Genomic DNA, 19,920 nt, shown 5'->3' with positions numbered 1-19,920 from the left:
CCTTTGGGAGTTACTTCTACGTTTGCTTATTATGCCATGCTATGCTAGTAGACGTGGATTGGGTGAGTGATATCCATGACAGATGTGAGTTTGGTTAATTAATGGTTTATCTAAGGTGGCAACTTAAACACACATCTGGGTGGATTGAGGCACCTGGGTATTCCAGGACTTGCCTGTTTTCTTTTGGACCGCCACCCAGGCTCAAAGGGATCATGAGACTATTCATACTAGAAACTTCCGTGTGCAGCCACAAGCTATTATGGGCTCTAGCATAGTTGACTAAGTTGTGCGAACTCTTACAGTGGTAGACTAGCAGATGTAGGGGATGTGGGTGGTACGGTCTACCCGATCGTAAGGTGCTAGCGCTTCTGAAAGACTATGTCTCGGTCATCCGTCTTCTCAAACACCATGTAGTGCGAGAAACCAAACAGAGGCGATCGAGTCTTGTGGGGAAAAGTGCGCAAACCTCTGCAGAGTGTAATAAACTAATCATGATTAGCCGTGTCCCCGGTCATGGACATCTTGAGTATCTAGTACCTGGATTATCATGTGAATCTCAACATGTTACTCTAAATTAATTTTATTGGGTTATGTTTAATGTTGATGCTTAATTGGGATTGAGAATGCTGTCAACCATTCTCAATGTTTAACAACTACCATGATAGTTAAATAAATTTATTCCTTTGAAGTAGAGAAAAATTGGCTTTACGCAAAACTGTAACCATAGAGCTTTCCACTAGCCAAATATGCATATAGTATAGTTGTTTCATTCCATTACTCTCTATGTGTTACTTTGCTAGCATATTCCATGTGCTGACCCGTTTTCGGGCTGCAACGTTAATGTTGCAGACTTTTCAGACGATGATTAAGGAGTTTTAGGTCGTGGTTCTATACTTAGTGATGCCGTTGGAGTTGATGGACTCACTTATCTTCCAAGCCTTCCGCTATTATCGTTATTAGATGGCCTTAAGCCATATTTATTGTATTAAGTTCTCTTTTGAGACCCTCGATGTAATAAGTGTGTGATTGCTACTCTGCTATAAATCCTCCGAGTACTGTGTGGTGTCAGCATTACTGATCCATGGATGACACCAGAGCACAGAGATCAGACTGTTTAAGGTATGGTCACTACAGAGATGGTATCAGAGCACACGCTGACTGTAGGACACGAATCCTAAGCTAAAAGACCTAGATCACTATTCACTCTCTTCTCTTCTGACTTCTCATCTTTTCTACTCTTTAGGATGGCGAATGCAAGGAACAAGTTCACGCAACCGGATGAAGATACACCCTTTGGACGTCACTTGAAGGAAGTCACTAGATACCTGAATATAGGAGTACCAAGCTTCACCAGAACCTACAACGCCACTTTACCTGAAGAAGAGCGCTGGATGATTCAAGTTCAAGTTCCAGGAAGGACGTTCATGCCAGTCACTGAGCCCATAGAGTTTTCTTTTGATGCACCAACTTGGAATCTAGGAAAGAGCATGGCAGCTCACATCGCCATGGGACGCATTGGAGAAGTCTACCGCAAGGATCTCAAGGATACTATCTACCAGATTTGTGGGCGCCGAGATGAGCACTGGGAGATGATCAGCACCAGGAAGGATAGATCAATCGCAGCTTTTATCCAGGAGCTAAACCAGCACATTCAACGACAGGAGAACCAGATGTGCGCCGACATGATAGATCTGAAGAAGGCTAAGACTAGAATCAAGGAACTGGAGGAAGAACTCAAGACTACACGTGAAGGTTATGAAGAAGAAATTGAAATATTGGTGGAGAAGAATGACGACCTGATCAAGAAGATTGGAATATTTATGGGAGGCCCTACGCCAGTAGAGGAAGACGAAGAACCCAAGGAGATTAGCCCGGAAGACTATATCATCATCGACGACACCGACTCGGATCCAGATAGTAGCGATGATGACTATGTTGATGAAGCTGGAGCAGATATCATGGAGTCTGCAACCGAAGAATATTTCTAGTAGACCACCTCATCAGTAGTAGTAGTCTACCATGTAAATATAGTAGTCCGAGCACTTTTGTGATAGATAGATCGATTGTATGCCCTTGTTTGATTGAATGAAGTGAATTGTTTGCTTTTGCCTCATGTGCATATGGGTAGTGTTTTCTCTTTAGACCCCCTCTATTCTTACATCTCATCTTTTCTAAACCCTCAGATGCCTCCGAGACGTGACCCCGGATTTGCCTTTCCACCGGAGCTCACCCAGTTGATCCAGCAGCAGAACACATTGATGCAGTTGCTAGTCCAGAATCAGAATCAAGGGAACAACAACCCACCACCACCACCACCACCTGTTGATCACTTAGCCCATTTTCTTAGGCTAAATCTGCCGGTGTTTTCCAGTAGCACCGAGCCGATAGTAGCAGATGATTGGCTCCGCAAGACAGCTAGAGAGTTAACCATAGCAGGATGCATAGATGCGGAGAAGGTGAAGTTTGCCGCACATCAGCTTGAAGGACCTGCAGCATCATGGTGGGAGAATTTCACAGCCACTTTCCTTGTCGACACTGTCACATGGGATCAGTTTCAGCAGGCTTTTCATACTGCACATGTTTCAGCAGGAGCTATGGCCATGAAGAAGCGTGAGTTTCGCAACTTGCGCCAAGGAGGACGGACAGTTGGCCAGTATGTGGAGGACTTTAGTAAGTTAGCACGTTATGCCCCAGATGACGTTGCTACGGATGCAGCTAAGCAGGAGAAGTTTCTGGAAGGACTGAATGATGAGTTGAGCATGCAGTTGATGGTAGCCACCTTCAACAACTACCAGGAGTTGGTAGATCGTGCTCTTATGATTGAAGGGAAGCAACAGCAAATTGAGAATCGCAAGAGGAAGTATGGACAAGGGAAGTACAATTCAGGAGCTCAGCAGAAGCCACGTTTTACCCCTAGACTGGGAGGACATTTTCAGCATACTCATGGAGGAGGTAGCTCGCACAATCACAATGGCACCAGGAATGGTAATGGGAATGGAGGAAGCAATGGCCAGAATCGCACCAACCCATCAACCCCAGCCAAGAAGGACCTGAGCCAAGTCACTTGCTTTAAGTGTTAGAAGACCAGACATTATGCCAATGAATGTCCTAAAGGCCAAAATGGCAATGGAAGTTCTGGGAAGAAGCCGAACCCTTTCAACAGGGGACAGGTGAACCACGTTAGCGTGGAGGAGGTTGAAGCTCAGCCCAATGCAGTAATAGGTAAGTTTTTGGTTAAGTCATTTACTGCACTCGTTCTTTTTGATATTGGTGCATCGCATTCATACATCTCAAGGGGATTTGTGGATAAGTATAACCTACCAACCCAAGCCCTTAGGTCACCCATGTTAGTAACCTCGCTAGGTTTCACGGATCATCAGCAAGGCAAGTAACACTTTGATCATACCTTTTCTACTACCCAGTTTTATTGCATTAGATCAAATCCTCACACATTGCATGATTAGGATCTAATTAAATTGTGGGATGGGAAGTAGTTGAGGTAGTACCTATTACCTGTTTATTATCAAACCTTTGGGAGTTACTTCTACGTTTGCTTATTATGCCATGCTATGCTAGTAGACGTGGATTGGGTGAGTGATATCCATGACAGATGTGAGTTTGGTTAATTAATGGTTTATCTAAGGTGGCAACTTAAACACACATCTGGGTGGATTGAGGCACCTGGGTATTCCAGGACTTGCCTGTTTTCTTTTGGACCGCCACCCAGGCTCAAAGGGATCATGAGACTATTCATACTAGAAACTTCTGTGTGCAGCCACAAGCTATTATGGGCTCTAGCATAGTTGACTAAGTTGTGCGAACTCTTACAGTGGTAGACTAGCAAATGTAGGACTTGCCTGTTTTCTTTTGGACCGCCACCCAGGCTCAAAGGGATCATGAGACTATTCATACTAGAAACTTCCGTGTGCAGCCACAAGCTATTATGGGCTCTAGCATAGTTGACTAAGTTGTGCGAACTCTTACAGTGGTAGACTAGCAAATGTAGGGGATGTAGGTGGTACGGTCTACCCGATCGTAAGGTGCTAGCGCTTCTGAAAGACTATGTCTCGGTCATCCGTCTTCTCAAACACCATGTAGTGCGAGAAACCAAACAGAGGCGATCGAGTCTTGTGGGGAAAAGTGAGCAAACCTCTGCAGAGTGTAATAAACTAATCATGATTAGCTGTGTCCCCGGTTATAGACATCTTGAGTATCTAGTACCTGGATTATCATGTGAATCTCAACATGTTACTCTAAATTAATTTTATTGGGTTATGTTTAATGTTGATGCTTAATTGGGATTGAGAATGCTGTCAACCATTCTCAATGTTTAACAACTACCATGATAGTTAAATAAATTTATTCCTTTGAAGTAGGGAAAAATTGGCTTTACGCAAAACTGTAACCATAGAGCTTTCCACCAGCCAAATATGCATATAGTATAGCTGTTTCATTCCATTACTCTCTATGTGTTACTTTGCCAGCATATTCTATGTGCTGACCCGTTTTTGGGCTGCAACGTTAATGTTGCAGACTTTTCAGACGACGATTAAGGATTTTTAGGTCATGGTTCTATACTCAGTGATGCCGTTGGAGTTGATGGACTCACTTATCTTCCAAGCCTTCCGCTGTTATCGTTATTAGATGGCCTTAAGCCATATTTATTGTATTAAGTTCTCTTTTGAGACCCTCGATGTAATAAGTGTGTGATTGCTACTCTGCTATAAATCCTCCAAGTACTGTGTGGTGTCAGCATTACTGATCCAGGGATGACACCGGAGCACAGAGATCAGACTGTTTGAGGTCTGGTCGCTACACTATCGGTTTAGTTTGGCCAACTAGATTGGTTTTTCTTGCAATGGGAGAAGTGCTTAGCTTTGGGTTCAATCTTGCGGTGTCCTCACCTAGTGAAAAAGTAGGGGTAGCGAGGCACATATTGTATTGTTGCCATCGAGGATAAAAAGATGGGGTTTACATCATATTGCTTGAGTTTATTCCTCTACATCATGTCATCTTACTTAATGCGTTACTCTGTTCTTCATGAACTTAATACTCTAGATGGAGGCAAGAGTCGGTCGATTGGTGGAGTAATAGTAGTAGATGCACGCAGGAGTCGGTCTACTTGACACGGACGTGATGCCCATATTACATAATCATTGCCTTGGATATCTTCATAACTTTGCGATTTTTATCAATTGTTCAACAGTAATTTGTTCACCCGCCGTATTATTTACCTTCAAGAGAGAAGCCTCTAGCGAAACCTATGGCCCCCGGGTCTATTTTCCATCATATTAGTTTCCGATATACTATTTTGCAATCTTTACTTTCAGATCTATACAACAAAAAAAAACCCAAAAATATTTTATCTTTTGTTCAGTTTTATTTATCTATCTCTATCAGATCTCACCTTTGCAAGTCACCGTGAAGGGATTGACTACCCCTTTATCACATTGGGTGCAAGTATTTGATTGTTTGAGCAGGTATTAGGTGATTTGTGCATTCTTTCTCCTACTGGATTGATACCTTGATTCTCAAACTGAGGGAAATACTTATCTCTACTTTGCCGCATCACCCTTTCCTCTTCAAGGGAAAAACCAACACAAGCTCAAGAAGTAGCAGCAAAAATTTCTGGCGTCGTTGCCGGGGAGATCTACGCCAAGTCAAGCCTACCAGGTACCCATCATAAACTCTCATCTCTTGCATTACATTATTCGCCATTTGCCTCTCGTTTTCCTCTCCCCCACTTCTAAAACGATTTTTGAAAAGATTTGCCTTCTCTTTCGTCCTTCTTTTCGTTTGCCCTTATGTCTTACTTGGTTTGTTTGCTCGTTTGCTTATGTGTTTATTGAAAATTAGGAACAAAGTTTATGGATCCACTTAAATTGTTCTACTTGGATCATCTTCGATCCATATGTGCTCGTGCTGAAACCCCAACTAGTTTAGTTGAGGGGAAATCTTTATATGAGCATGCTCGTTTTGTGCGTCACCGTTTGTCTAAAAAAGGGAGACTCCTATGGAATCAAATAAATTGTTTGATATGCTATGCTTGGAATCTTTGTGAACTTTGTGATTTTACTTGTTTCTCTAAGAACCCTAAAAACACATTCCCTACCTATGTGAGTTTAATGATAATGAAATCTTATCTTCTTATGAAAAGGGTGTTTACAGTTACTATGATATCAAACAAACTGAAGAATTTGTTGCTTTTAAGAGTGCTTATGAAGTTGCTTCTTTGATTGAAAAGTGTGTTATTACTCTCTACAAATCTGAAAATGTTGACATACTTAGATATTCCTATTAAAACTATGCTCACAATGCCTATGTCAAAGAATTTATTGAGAGAATGACCGTTGCTTTGGAAGAAAATAATAGTTATGATTCCGTTGATTTGATTGAAATATCCCTTGATGAACATGATGCTTGCTATTCTTGTGGCCATGATGCCAATATTTATGGAGATGAATTTGCTATATTTCCTTATGTTCAACATGAGATTGTTGCTATTCCACCCATACTTGATAGTTCCTTGGATAAAAAGCATGATTGCAATGATGTTATTATAAAATCTATTAATGTCAATTGTGCTAATAATATTCAAAACCGTAAGCTTGGGGAGGCTAGTTTTGCTATGTCCACTGCTTGTTGCAACAATCATGATTGGGGTGATTCTTCTTATGATCTTAAAATTTTATTTAAGCCCCATGATGAATATGAGATTGATATTATTTTTTGCAATAATATTGAAAGTGGGTTTGGAACAGTGTCAACTTTAGGTCCCACATATTTGGAGAATGTTTAATCTTATGAAATTTTTGATGAAAGTGGGTTTGGAGAGGTCCTGACTTTATTTGATGATAATCCCACTATTTTGGAAGAGTGTGAACTTTGCATGCATGTGGATCATGTTGAGAATATTTCATGTGATAGTTATATTGTTGAGTTTGATTATGATCCTGCATGTAATTATTATGAGAGAGGAAAATATGGTTGTAGAAATTTTCATGTTACTAAATTACCTCTCGTTATGTTGAGATTGCTATTGTTTCCTTCTTCTTCCTTGCATATGGTAGTTTCTGCTTGCTATAATAATTTGTTTGCTTATAAAAAAATCCCTGTGCATAGGAAGCATGTTAGACTTAAACTTGTTTGTTACATGTTTTATGATGCTCTCTTTGTGTTTAAATTGCTATCTTTAATGTGAGCATCATTACAATTATCAATGCCTAGCTAAAAGGATTTAAAGAAAAGCGCTTGTTGGAAACAACCCAATTTATTTCCTTCCTATTTTTCAATAAATAATTCATATAGCCTCTGGTTAGATGTGTTTTTGTGTTTTAATTAGTGTTTGTGCCAAGTAAGACCTTTGGGATGGCTTATGGTGAAAGTTGATTTGATCTCGTTGAAAAATAGAAAATTTTGTGCTCAGGAAAACAATTCTCATTTTTAACAAAAGCATGATAAAATACTGGTTATTTTTGCAGAAGATTAGGATACAAATTGCCTCTGCCTTCCTAATTTGTCATAATTTTTCTAGGTACATAAGTATTCGAGAGTTACATATTACTACAAATTGTTCTGTTTTTGACAGATTCTGTTTTCTTTGTGTTGTTTGCTTATTTTGATGAATCAATGGGTAGTATAGGGGGGTATGAACAATGGAGAAGTTGGAATACAGTAGATATTACACCAATTTAAATAAAGAATGAGTTCAGAAAAGTACCATAAGTGGTGATTTATTTTCTTATACTAACGGATCTCATAAGATTTCTGTTGAGTTTTGTGTTGTGAAGTTTTCAAGTTTTGGGTAAGGATTTGATGGACTATGGAATAAGGAGTGGCAAGAGCCTAAGCTTGGGGATGCCCAAGGCACCCCAAGGGTAATATTCAAGGACAACCAAGAGCCTAAGCTTGGGGATGCCCCGGAAGGCATCCCCTCTTTCGTCTTCGTCTATCGGTAACTTTACTTGAGACTATATTTTTATTCACCACATGATATGTGTTGTGCTTGGAGCGTCTTATATGTTATGAGTCTTTGTTTTTTAGTTTGCCACAATCATCCTTTCTATACACACCTTTGGAGAGGCACATGCATGAATCGTGATTTATTAGAATACTCTATGTGCTTCACTTATAGCTTTTGAGCTAGGCAATTTTGCTCTAGTGCTTCGCTTATATCTTTTTAGAGCACGGCGGTGGTTTTATTTTATAGAAATTGTTAAACTCTCATGATTCACTTATATTATTTTGAGAGTCTTTATAAACAGCATGGTAATTTGCTTTGGTTATGAATTTAGTCCTAATATGATAGACATCCAAGAGGGATATAATAAAAACTTTCATATAAAGTGCATTGAATACTAGGAGAAGTTTGATTCCTTATGATTGTTTTGAGATATGAAGATGGTGATATTAGAGTCATGCTAGTGAGTAATTGTGAATTGGAGAAATACTTGTGTCAAAGTTTTTGATTCCCGTAGCATGCACGTATGGTGAACCGTTATGTAATGAAGTTGGAGCACGAGGTATTTATTGATTGTCTTCCTTATGAGTGGCGGTCGGGGATGAGCGATGGTCTTTTCCTACCAATCTAACCCCCTAGGAGCATGCGTCTAGCACTTTGTTTCACTACTGTAGGATGCTGCTAACGCGACACTATGATCATAGACCCTTCAAGAAAATGTGTGTGATGCCATAATCGCAAACGGTGCTGTATGAAAACCGTCAGAAATGTGTGAAACATTTGCGATGATGGATGCATCAAACACGGTTCAGGTTTTAGTTGCGTGTGCGATGAAGGGCATACAGTTCAGTTCAATGAACTGTTTGCGATGAGGAGGAACAAAAGAAACGGGCGGCCAGATGGAGGCGTGTGCGATACACATCATACGGTTCACTCGGATGAACTATTTGTGATTAGGCAACACAAAAGAAACGGTCAGCCAGATCAAAGGTGTGTGTGATATACGGCATGCGGTTCACTCAGATGAACTGTTTGCTTTGAGACATGAGAATAGAAACGGCTCAACTGAACAAGATGTGTGTGATACGCGGCAAACAGGTCTGTAATCAGAAATGTGTCTGAAGACCGATAAGAACATATACAGTTGTTGCTAATAAGATGCGTGTGTTGTGAGAAAACAATTGCTGGTATACAATTGTGAGTGATTGATGAAAACATCACCGACGGGTTCCATTGTTTAGTCCGTGTGTGATGTGATTTTCTTTGTCCGCACGCCATCTACGCTCTGTCTATAGAGCATCAACATATATACTTAAAAAGATAGCATTGCATAACCAAATTAAGCATACAATTACACAAGTGACTACACACATAACATTTGCACACACCAAAGTAAGCAATTACATGCATAATAAAGTAGGAGAAACAAGGATCTAATCATCTACTTATTGTTGCGACGACGCTTGACATTGCTTTGCTTCCGGCTGGATCCCTGGTCATTTTGGGGAAGGAGGGACTTACTCATGTCAACAATCCGCCGGTACATGTCATAGCTCGTGTACGCCTCCTTGGCCACGTACATGACATGAGCTTTGTTGAGTTTCTCCATCTAGGCCGAGTGTCAGGCACGCTTGTCCTTGTTGCACGAATCCTTCATGTCTCTGTAGTAGGGGTCGATGATGGCCTCGGTGAGGTGAACCAGTGAGTCCTTCTCATGCTCCTTGTTGCCCCTGATCTTGTATTGGCCCTATATGTCGACAAGATTCTGGCAAGCGATGCCCGAATTCTCGAGCGCCTTTACATCGTTGGTGATGTCCACCGTGGCGAACATGTAGTGGGGGCTATTGACAAACCTGGCGAAACGCTCGCAAGGGCTTGTGGCCAGGCAGTAGTGGTAGATGAGGACGTGGTAGCGCACGCACATCTGGGTGACGGCGACCTTGGGACGAGACCCGGCACGAGCGTGGGTGTACTCAAGGTCGAACCCGACCACCTTGTACTTCTCCTCGGCAAGCAACAGCTCCATGATGTGGATGGAGTGCTCCGCCCAGACCGGGTCATTGGTGTACACCGCTAAGAGGTCCATGAACCTTCTGTGGATGTCCACCATGGCACGCATGGTGAACTGCTGCTCGTCGTCGGTAGCCGCTCGGAGCGCCATTGGAGTCGCGCAGGATACCCTCTAAGAATTTTTTATGGCAGGTGTGCTTCTTGCAATGGTGGGGCCCGATTGAAAGGTTGAAGAGACACGAGGGTAGGTTAAATGGCCACTGTAATAAATGGGGGCCGGCCGGCCTGTAATCGTCACGTCTTGTCACGGCATTCATAGCGGAGGATTCCAGAATCCAGTGCACACTTGACAACACCGCACCCCAGGCGTGTGCTCGAAGAGCCTGTTCCCGTGCTACCGCACTGTTTACCACACAAGCTTCCCGCCCGGCTAGTTTGGCCACATGTCGGCTAGAAGAGGGACAAATCGTGGGCGTTTATTAACAAAAAGCTTTGTAAAAATGAAGTGTGTGGAATGACTTCGGTCATAAGTTTACCCTTGGGTGATGAGGTCAAAGTTACACAGAAGGGTGATGATGGAAACTCGAGTGCGATAATTAATTCTATGCTCTACAGTGCATACGGTGGAAGAAACCAACTGTGTGAAATAATGTCGAAGATCGCAGTCGAGTTAGCTATACAGATCGTGTGCTGTGAGATCGATAAGGTAAACTGATTCAAGAATGGTTAATAAAATCTAAGACCATTGCATATTAAGGTCAAAATAGTGCTAGCAATATAGGAGTCTCATACAATTCCATTTCAACGATTGTACCACAAAAGCTCGAAATGTTACAAGGTTCAAATTCCAAAGTTATATGGCTCAAATTCGAAGATTACAAGGTTCAAACTGATATTAGAAATGAAATTCAGCTCATCAGCTGCAAACGCTCACGCTGATGCGCTGAACATGGATATCAGAGAGGTTCAAACTAATATCACCGCTTCTAAGTCTGGCTTTGAAACCTCACAATTTTTGCAGAGGGGTCAGCCACTGAGAAGTCATGTATGGGGTTGACCCGATGACTTCCGATTACTCTATCATCTGAAGTTCCAAAATGAAATTCAGCATTTTTGGAGCCTACTCCGTTCTGCCGCAGGCGCTGATCAACGGACTATTCATTTTTGTGAAATAAATGTAGGGCAAACCTCATTTCCTTCAGCACCCTTGCTCTGAGAACAAAGAACCTGGCGAATATAATCTCCGGTAAGGTCCCTCGGTAGGAGTTCAAAGTAATTCCTGAGAGATGCAGATCTAGGCATTCGACGTGATTGTTATATTGTATCACATTATCCACCACTAGGCCTAATCTTATCTGCAAAAGAAAAGAAAACGTGCTAGTGCCTACATGCAATTTTGAACATTACTATAGGTCTAGATATTTGGTTTGCAGGATTTGTAAAATGCACTAACATGCCATCTTCGATCTGACATGATTAACATGGGCATTTGATTACATTCTAGAAAAATGTAGCCTTCTTCACAACAGGTTGGAGTGGATGAAAATTTCCCTAAGAAAACTAGTACACATGAATCCAAAGGAGAAATGCTTATTGATTGTAACCATATGGATCAAGCAACCAATATGGGGGGGGGGCATGTATGTACTGAAATCCTCCAAAAGAACCTTCAGAAATCATAGTACATTGTCATTGTAAACTTGGAAAAAGGTGTCATAAATTGAACTCACTTATGGTTAACATTTAACAGTAAAGGAACATCACCTCGATATATAGCTTCTCCAGGCACGGAAAGCATCTCAGGAAACTGACAACTTGCTCCAAGTCGGGACCAATAGATTCTAGTGCCAAGACCTTCACTGTGGGCAGTTTCGGGGTCAAGCTTGTCGGGATCATTTTCTGAATGACAAACAAACAAACATCTTCAAAATTAGAACTAATGTCAATTTGTAGAAGGAGAGGTAGAAGGCGGCTATTGTACCTGAACGGGTGTGGATCCAATAACAAGTTCAGAGTATTTGTCAGACGAGTAGCCCACCACTGTCAATTTCGGCGCAGAAATGACATTGATTCTTGTTGGACCTTCTTGATCAACTACAAGTAATCTCTCAAGTGCAGGTGTGTCATGGATGACCATACCATGGTCCACCTTTTGTGATGTCTTCCTGCCGCACCAGCAACACACATAAGTAGTTCGGAGAGTCATGGAGGTGATGTGGAAGGTACTCTACCCATTGATCGCCTGAAGACGACGGTACTCGAGTGTAGTACAACCACGGAGCAGGCGCTCCATGTCACCCTTTGAGAGGCAGACGGCGACGAGCTCGAGGTGCTTCAGTCGTGGTAGAATAAGAGCGGGCGCGTCATTAAGGGGCGGAAAATGCCAGTTCCTGAACTTGGCGACGCGCAGCATGGGCGCGAGGCGGAGTGCGGACGTTGGCAGAAACTGCATATGCCCATCATCAAAAGTGAGCTCCTTGAGCTGATCTAGGGCAGGGGATCAGAACCAGTCGTCAAGCTTGGCTCGGTCCTTGCCATTGGAACGGAACTTGCCCATTCTAAGGCCTTTGGTTGGGCCAAGGTGACTGTCGAGGATCTTGGAGAACGCATCCAAGCTTTTGTGATAGCCATGGCAGAGCTCGTGGGTGTCAATGAGGTCGAGAGGGATGGAGTTCCATAGGGGGCGCCACCGCCAGGAAAGGAGGGTTGTCCGCGCCCCATATTTGATTGGGAGGAGGGAGATGATGACTCTCAACATATCATCTGGGAGGCTGCTGATTAAGTCTAGGCCTGCTGGAGTCGCTTGCGGTTCTAGCTCGCCCCGCTTCCGCTTGTTGGCAGCCCCGTTCTCCACCTCCAGAGTCTCCTTGTCAGCGGCGCTTTCTGATAGAAATGGGAGTACAGGGAATATTTAGTTAAACAGGGCAATAGAAAAGTGTATTGGCAACTAGAAGTTATTAGGTAGGAATATAGTAAGAAAAGGGAATAGCAATTGGTTGCTTAAATACTACACAATTCATTTGACATTGCTGAGTAAGTCAACATATGTAGATAGTTGAAAAGAAAACTTACTTCGAACAAAGTCTGGACGGATGATTTTGTCGGGGAAGTTAGCATATATCTGATGACCAGGCCCTTCTATGTGCAGTGCAATTTTAGTGCCAGCTTTCAGTACATAAAACTTTGCAATTTCATTCCAAAAGCCAGTGCCAAAATAGGAGTTACCACGTTCATCAAGTCTTACAGTAGCAACAATTGTAAATCCATGGTTTGTGCGCAGTATGACATTCGTGGAGCCTTGATGTATGTAAAGGGAAAAATTGTGCACTACAAAATCTGTTGCATAGTGAGGGATGTCCTGCAAAAAATGATAGGGTTATTAAAAAATATGGTAACATGCAAATATGGGCCCAAATTGAAAGAACTATACAGCAGTTGGAATCGAAGGACAAAAGTCTATAATTAAACAGATAGGGTAAACATGATGTCATGGAAATATGAGAGTAATCAAAAGAACAATACATCATTAATTTGCCGAATATAGAAAGAAGAGGGGGGAAATCCCCTTTGACGTATATGGTGCATGTGGCACCTTTTATCCAAATGTAGCAATATTTAGAATATGTTCAGGAAAGTAGGCCATGCCAACCGATTTATGGTGAGATTGAACATACCGCACGCGTCCTCAAGTTATCTGGTACGATGAGATGGAATGTCTGGCGGCGGTCGCCAAGTCCTGAAGTATCGACGCACTATACATTCTATGAATGAAAGAAAACCCTCAAATCGGCTCGAATAAAAATGAATTCACGCGATTTTCGCCGGGTGAGTAAAGGAGGCAGATGAACTGGGATAAGAGATGAGATAATATCTCGTTAAATTAGTTACCTTGTCGTCCATGAGAAAGAACCCTCAGTACGGCAGATACCCCAACCGAGTGGAGCTGGGTCGACCGCGAGTAGCGTCGAGAAAGTCGATGGCGATAGGAGGTGGCAAGTGGAAGTGGCGAAATGCGGTGGGCTTTGTCGGCAACCTGGCGGTGGCGGCAGGCGTCGAGCTAAGTGTTTACCGCCGCGATAGGCGGTGCCATGGCATAGACGCGCAGGAACTTGTGCAGGTGGGTCGCGGGCGGGGTGAGGGTTTTTCTGACGTGGGGATGGTGAGGGTTTTCTTTTTTCTTTTTTAAATTGGGTGGTGAGGGTTTTCTGTCCCACAAAGAATTTTGGGGGTGACGGTTTGCTAGAGCGAACCGTGTGTGATTGACGCAGCAGGCAAAATGATAGTCATTGCACACGGTTCCAATTTTGGGAACCGTGTGTGATTGACGTACTACCTCCGTCCTTGCTTATTGGTCCCCCGTTGTAATTTTTACCAAAATTTGGCGAAATATGTAACATACTTAGACATAGATAATAAGCGTACACGTACATAAGTATAGTTCAACCATAAGTACATAGTTCAACCGTCATTAAGCATACTCAAGCGTACATAGTTTGATCCATCCCACATCTCATCTCACATGCCGATGACACGATCCTGAAGCTTCTCCAGATACTTGGCGTACGCGCCATGCGCCACCCTGCGAGAATAGTTCTGCTTGAAGGATCGAACAGCCCGTCCTCTTGCATGCGCAAGAACACTTAGATACGCGTCATGAATCTTGTGGTTGCAAAATGGGCATCCATAGCCGTCGTTCCAGGTCCTAATACACCTGTTATGCATTCCCGCATAAAGCTCCCTCAGGATTCGCCTCTTGTACCTCCTCTGGGTATCTTCATCCTCGCTATCCACATCGTCAGACAGCACCTATACATATAGTAAAACAAATTTGGCATCAAATCACTGATTACATGCCGTGAAGTAGGATTAGGAATTTATGGCTATTTATTTATACATATTCAGAGATTATGATTCGACTTTTAAGCACAGTCGTCTATGTACAGACCAATCTTGAAGAAAATAATGGCACAAGCATATGTAGGTCATTCAAAATCAATTGTCAAGTCCTGGCTAGGAATTATTAGCACGAACACTAACCCTAGTCGGATTACTAGCAGAAATCATTTGCATAGATGGAACAACTAATCACTTATCACCTGTACCATTCAAAAAATCAATACACTACGCGGATCTAACGAAACTTACTCAGATTTCATGGATTGAGAGAACATAACCACAGGATTTCTATTCCAAAAAGGGGGAGGCAGGAGTAACCAGAGAAACCCTATGATCTATTTGACACATAAATGGGTATAAATGACTAATCAGATGTCCATCGTGGCCGGAGTGGTCGTCGGAGTCGTCACTGGAGTGGTTGTCGAAGTCGGTGTGGAACTCCGCCTCCGGCTGTGGAAGCTCGACGCCGTCGACGATGTCAGGGTGCAGCAATAACTTGCCGGCGGTGACAGCAGCCTCTGTTTCCATCTCCACGCCGTGCTCCAGTGCTTTAGCAGCCCCGACGTCGCCACTCCCTCCGATGGGGCGCTTCGGCGGCATCCTCATACACTGATGGCTTTGAGGACTGAGAGCGACGTCGAGGTTGCAAGCAGAGAGAGAGGATTGTGTGTGTGTAGCGAGGATGGGGGGTGCGGCCACTCAGGCGCACCATTAATATGGAGTTGTGGGAGTTGTGGGAGAGAGGTGGGCTGCGGTCAAACCGATTGCTCGCCTCCCGGTGAGTCTGCACACCGGACTGCTCGCATGCCTACCAAAGTTTCACACAGCTACTCGCATGCCTCCCGATGACACTGCGCAACGAGCATGCCTCCGTCAATTCACACACCTGCATGCACACCTCCCCGTCTGCCTGCGCGGCGGACTGCTCGCATGCGTCCCGTCAACTCACGCCTGCTCGCACGCCACATGGGTCGCTCGGCGAAACGTATATTGTTTTTCTATTTGGATGATTAATGTTGTCGCTTTATTGCTTAACCGAAGCATGGCACATATCCATTGTTGGTCTAACGCTCATGGTTCGAATAAATAATCCGTTTGGGATACTGATTCCCAATTATTAATAATCTCTCGTCTGTAATTAGATAAAGATTACATCAAAACTGGTCTCAAATTTGACAAAAAAAAGTACAATGCCACTTTGTATTGGTGTCCATATGATAACACGATAAGTTTCATGAACTTCAAATAAGTTTTGGATGTACTAGAATTTAAAAATCAATATTCTCAATGTTTAAAATTTGTTGCGCGTGGAGTAAACATGCACCTGGTGAGACACATGTGTTTTGCAATCCATTTAGGTGCACTGTCACGTGTGCATGTTGCTCAGATTTGATTTTTGCACATTATACCCATAGAAAATCAATCAATCAATGTACTAAAACGTCTTAATGATCTCTGTGAATTTTTTGAAATTAAAACATCCCTCCTTTGGTAACATGTATTTTTACCGCGGGATAATTAATTTAACATGCATCATAGTTGCGGTGGATTCGCGGTGTGTGTGTGGGTGTGTGCGTCTGGGGGTGGCGGGTGGCTCGCAGTACACTACGAGTTGCGAGCCACCGTGTGGGTTGGCCATTTTGTTAGGCAGGCTGGTGCCACATCAGAGTTTTGGGGAGTGAGCCTGGCTCAATTGGTTGGGGGAGTGGATGTACAAACCCAACACCTAGGTTCAATTCCTCACGGAGGCGAATTTAGGTTCCTATTTATTCTTGAGGACCATACTTTCCTGGTACTCACACATTTATTGAGGACTAGGCTCGGTGCGTAACCGAGATTAAAAATCCTAGTACTCACACATAAAATGTTGTATGCATCCCTAGTTGGTGCAGAGGCCCGGGAAGTGAAATTCTCCCCCAAAATTTAGGCCACACCCCGCCACGCGTCGTCCTCCCCCTAGGGCGACTCGGGCGGCCAAAAACCTAGTCGCCGCCACCGTAAACTCCCTCCTCCCCTCCCTCCGACACCACCGAAAGCCGCCGGGCTAAGCCCGGGGGCCGACGGCGGTGATGGGGGAACTCCTCTCTCGCACGTCTCCGGGGTGGGGCGGACCACAAGGCATGTGGTGCACGAACGATCTGGGATCTGCGGCGCGGTGGATAGCGGCAGGCGGCGGGAGGCCGGCCCGTCCTCGGACGGCGACGGCTTGGCGCGGCGGGCCAGGGCAGCGGGCGCTGCAGATGGCCCTTCGGGCGGCAGCGGCCGGCTTGGCTGCGGTGGCGTGCATGCTGCCTTCAGATCGGCGACGGCGGCATGGAGGGCCTGGTGGTCTCGTCGGCGGCACATCCGATCAGATCTGTTCTGACCGGTGCAGCCGGCGGTGGTGGTCATCTCTTCCGTCAGAGGTGGTCGGCCTGAGGCTGGGTGTTCGGATCTCAGGATCCGTCATCTGGCACCAGCTGCGAGTCGGGGAGACGTAGTTGCCGGTGAAAACCGAGCCGACGGCAGGCGATGGTGGCATTCCACGTCATTACCTTGATGAAGGCATCGTCATGTGACTTCCGTCGACCCACTCGTATTGCTCCGGGGGAAACCCTAGGATCTGGTGTTCCAGACCAGACAATGGCGGCACTGCGGTGTCATTTCTCTCTTGGGAGAGTCGTTTTGTGGAGCAGCGCTGGAAGTCAGAGGCAGGAGGTGGAGCGGCTTCATCTTGCACAGAGCTTCGGTGGAGATGTCAAGTCATGCCTGACCGACAGGTGCTACGCTTGGTCATGCCTGGTCGGCAGGTGCTACGCACGACAGATCCTCCAAGGGCTTCAAGTTGTGTCGGCTGGTGGTACATGGCAGCATGGCGCTGAGGTGTATCAGTGGCGACCGCGACGTGTACAGCTGTTTGCGCGCAGGGAGAAGGTGTCGTCGGGCGCCATGGTGGCGTCGACGATAGCTGGACCGAGCAAGGTTGATGCATTAGTACAGTTCTGAAGATGGAGCGGTGGCAGTTGGCGGCGGCGGCCTCTGAGAGCACGCCGGACCAGTGTGTGCCCCAGACCCGGCAAGTGGCTCGGTTGGGGTCTCAGGTCTTAGATGTTAGGCTTGGCTGCGATGTCTGTTTGGTATTAGGCCTAGGCTATTTGCGCCCCTTCATCAACTGGATAGATGTAGCGACAGTTTGTTGCTTAGACGGTGGCTTTAGTCTTACTGTTGTATGACTTTGTAAGATCTTGTGAGAATAATTAATAAAGTGGATGTATGCATCGCCCAGATGCAGAGGCCGGGGGTCATCCTCCTTTTCTAAAAAACAACCCTTTCATACATAAATGTTTTGGCCACATGCAGTCGATGGTTGTCCTACACGACACTCGATACTCGTGTGTGACGCTTTCTGTGGGCCTGTGAGGTCATCGCCCATCACTTTGACGAACAGCCGGCAGTGAGGTTAATTTGACCAGCAAGGTATAATCTTTTTTGTTTGTGTTATGGTGGTATATAGTACGCGTCGAAGAGGTGGGAGGGGACTAGCATATATACTATGTGTATGCGTCCGTGAACAAGTATACCTCACTCTGTGTCGACTTTTTGGTTACCGAGGCACGTGCCACATCAAAATTATGAAATTGGTTATTCAAACATCACACAACACCTTTTTGGGCCACATGAATATATATCCTAGCTAGGACACTCACGTGTGACGCTTCCATCTATGGGCCCACAAGGCCATCGTCGATGCATGCATGCATCACTTTGACCTACATCGGGAGAGGTTAAGTAATTTCACCATCGATGAGGATTCTTTTGGGTTGTACTTGTACATATATTATGGCAGGAGCATATAGTATGCAGTGAAGAGGGGGGAAGGGGACCATCATATGTAGTACGCTTGATATGAACCTTGCTCTATGTGGGTGCATGGTTTACGGTTTTTGAGGCATGTGGCACATCAAAGTTGTGCATTTTGGTTATTCAACATATATATGTTTGGCCCACATGCAAAGCGGTGGTGGTTGTCCTCTTGCACCCACTTAAGTGGTTATCAGCGATATCGATGCTTTCCATCTGTGGGCCCGCTTGGTCCATCACTTCTTTTTGCCTAACAACAAGAGAGGTTAATTTGACTTAGGAGGGGATTATTATTTTTGCTCTGGGATGACATGGATGATACACTTTGAGCACATACATATGCATGTGTACGCATGAATCCCTCCCATCGAGTCGAAGTGGCCAGTACAACGACACCATCATGAACTGATCTCGCTCTGTGTGGGGAGCTAGTGTACGATTTTTGACACACACGCTAGATCAATGTTGTCTATTCAAACATGCATGCACGCATCACCTCCATACATATGCATGTAGTGGTTTCCTTTGAACGATACACTCCCTCGCGTGGTTATCGGCGACAAGCCTATATATTTATGGGCCCGCGTGGACATTCATGATCACCTTGACCAACAACAAGATATGTTACCATGGAGGATTCTTCATTTGGTTAGTGTTATCATAGTATAGGTCATGGTGAGATTCAGACCTAATTAAGTTTGAGCGCATATACTATGCACGCATGCATGCATATATGAATCCCCGTTGTTGGCTTGAAGTGTGGTGTAACATACATATGCATCGTCAACCTAACCCTCACTCGGTGTGGGGATTTCTAGTTCGAAATCACGGTGCCACATCAAAGTTGTTCATTGTTACTCAAAAACACACCTCTCCATACATATGTTTGGGCCACACGCATGCAGTGGTTGTCTTCGGGGACTAGCTACTTGCGTGATTATTGGCGAGCTAGCCCATCTCCGGGGTCGCATGGACAGCCTTCACTTTGACCAACAACAAGAGAGATGTTGTACGACCAAGGTGGATTATTCTTGGTTCGTTTTACGATCCATCTTGGTGAGATATATACCTCTCTGGCCCGCCGACTGAAAGTGTGTGGGGGGAGGGTTGCTACATCGCACTTTGCTAGGTGAACCTCGGTTGGGGGGCATGCATTCATAGCTTAATTAGGATTCCCTTTGTGTCGATACGAGGGGGTGGGGGCTGCTAGCTAC

The sequence above is a fragment of the Triticum dicoccoides genome, chromosome 5A (assembly GCF_002162155.2).
Source record: "Triticum dicoccoides isolate Atlit2015 ecotype Zavitan chromosome 5A, WEW_v2.0, whole genome shotgun sequence".
Classification (NCBI taxonomy): Eukaryota; Viridiplantae; Streptophyta; class Magnoliopsida; order Poales; family Poaceae; genus Triticum; species Triticum dicoccoides.
This window is presented reverse-complemented; position numbering follows the sequence as displayed.